This window comes from Colobus angolensis, unplaced genomic scaffold (genome assembly GCF_000951035.1).
Source record: "Colobus angolensis palliatus isolate OR3802 unplaced genomic scaffold, Cang.pa_1.0 Scaffold193, whole genome shotgun sequence".
NCBI lineage: Eukaryota > Metazoa > Chordata > Mammalia > Primates > Cercopithecidae > Colobus > Colobus angolensis.
The window spans coordinates 1,081,359-1,083,549 of record NW_012115077.1 but is presented as its reverse complement, the minus strand read 5'-3'; the positions used below and the strand labels follow the sequence as shown (position 1 = coordinate 1,083,549).

General features: G+C 43.2%; 1 protein-coding gene across 9 annotated transcripts in view; it reads left to right on the top strand.

Annotated features, from left to right (window-relative positions):
- FAM222B (family with sequence similarity 222, member B) overlaps nt 1-2,191 on the top strand; it is a 113,663-nt gene that overhangs the window by 61,575 nt on the left and 49,897 nt on the right. The window contains exon 1 of one of the 9 annotated variants that reach the window (XM_011940822.1): nt 618-714. The exons of the other annotated variants lie outside the window; for them this stretch is intronic. The gene's annotated coding sequence lies outside the window, so the exon portion shown is untranslated. Of the gene's footprint in view, nt 1-617; nt 715-2,191 lie in introns of those variants that run through there. 9 annotated transcript variants of the gene reach the window in all.

Genomic DNA, 2,191 nt, shown 5'->3' with positions numbered 1-2,191 from the left:
AAGCCAGCCTGACCAACATGGAGAAACCCCATCTCTACTAAAAATACAAAAATTAGCTGTGTGTGGTGGTGCATGCCTGTAATCCCAGCTACTTGGGAAGCCGAGGCAGGAGAATCGCTTGGACCCAGGAGGTGGAGGTTGCAGTGAGCCGAGATTGCGCCATTGCACTGCAGCCTGGGCAACAAGAGCGAAATTCCGTCTAAAAAAAAGAAAAAAAAAGATAAATATTCTTAATTTCAGATAGTTTTTATCCAGTGAATTAAATGAACATTGGTCTCAGCATTTCCCTGAAGTAGGGAAAACCAGTGCTCTGTGATTATCTAAATAACTTAAGTGATTTAGTAGTGAAGCCAGACTGAGAGCCAAGGTCTCTGAATTCTTCCTTTCTCTGAATTTCTAATAACAGTTTATTATTTTCTCCAAGAAATTTCAGGAACCCATTTGAAATGATTTGAAGTTTTCCTATCTCTACTCTGAGAGGCTTTTTTTTATCTTTCTGGTTGTGAAGGGAACCCAAACACCAGGATGCTATTATTAATCAAGAGAAGAAAGCTTAAGAAAAAATAAAATTAAGGAAAGACCAACTTGAAGGTGATTTTATTTTGTTTTGTTTTGAGACAGGGTGCTGTCCCAATTATGTTGCCCAGACTGGCCTTGAATTCCCAGACTCAAGCAATCCTCCTGACACAGCCTTCCAAGTAGCTGGGACTACAGGTGTGCACCGTGGTGCCCGACTTCCAAATTGAAGTTTTGTTATATTTGATGCTGGTGGATCCTAGGAAGTAAATACTGGGCTGATTAGATTAAATTCAGTCATGGACTGAGTTTGTTACATTGCAGCCTAACTGAAAAGGGCAGAGGGCATCTTTACCAAGATATGGGCAAGACTCTAGTTAAGAGTTCATTCCTTAGATTCACAGAGACCAAACAGTGGAAAAAACAGAAGTTCATTCCTGATCTGTGAAAAGTCTGTTATTGATTATACATACAAAAGGGCAAGCAGGCAGAGTATAGATAGGTGAAATCAATCCAAAGATACTCTCAAGGACACTTTTTTTTTTTTTTAGATGGAGTTTCACTATTGTTGCCTAGGTTGGGGTGCAATGGCGTGATCTCGGCTCACCGCAACCTCCGTCTCCCAGGTTCAAGCAATTCTCCTGCCTCAGCCTCCCAAGTAGCTGGGATTATAGGCATGTGCCACTGCATGCCACCATGTGCCCAGCTAATTTTGTATTTTTAGTAGAGATGGGGTTTCTCCATATTGGTCAGGCTGGTCTCAAACTCCCGACCTCAGGTGATCCACCCACTTCCCAAAGTGCTGGAATTACAGGCATGAGCCACCATGCCCTGCCTCAAGGACACATGTTTAAGCAATAGCGTTAACTTCCTCTGGTTTTTAACTGAGATTTTCTAGGCATACAGACTACTGAGAAATTTGTTTTTATCTTTGGTCATTCAACTAAGCAGTAGGCAAGATAGCCAAGAACTTGTATTACACTTAATTTTGTTTTGAGACAGAGATCCCACTTTTTTGTTTCTCTTTTTTTCTTTTTTCTTTTTATTTGAGACAGGATCTCACTGTGTCATCCAGTAGTGTGATCACAGCTCACTGCAGTCTCTACCCCTTGGGGTTAGGCAATCTGCACATCTCAGCCTCTTTTAGTTTTTTTTTGAGATGAGAGTCTTGCTTTGTCACCCAGACTGGAGTTCAGTGGCGTGATCTCGGCTCACTGTAACCTCCACCTCTTGGGTTCAAGTGATTCTTGTGCCTCAGCCTCCCGAATAGCTGGGATTATAGGCATGTACCATCACACCAGGCTAATTTTTGTATTTTCAGTAGAGATGGGGTTTCACTGTCTTGGCCAGGCTGGTCTCGAACTTCTGACCTTAAGTGATCTGCCTGCCGTGGCCTCCCAAAGTGCTGGGATTACAGGTGTGAGCCACCATACCTGGCCTATCTCAGCCTCTTGAGTAGGTGGGACCACAGGTTCGCTTCATCATGCCTGGCTACTTTTTTCATTTTTTTGTAGGGACGGGGTCTCCCTATGTTGTCCAGGTTGGTCTCAAACTCCTGGGCTCCAATGATCTTCCCACCTTGGCCTCCCAAATGCTGAGATTAGAACCATGAGTTATCATGCCCAGACTACACTTAGTTCCTTCCTTCCTTTCTTCCTTTCTCTTTCTCTCTTTC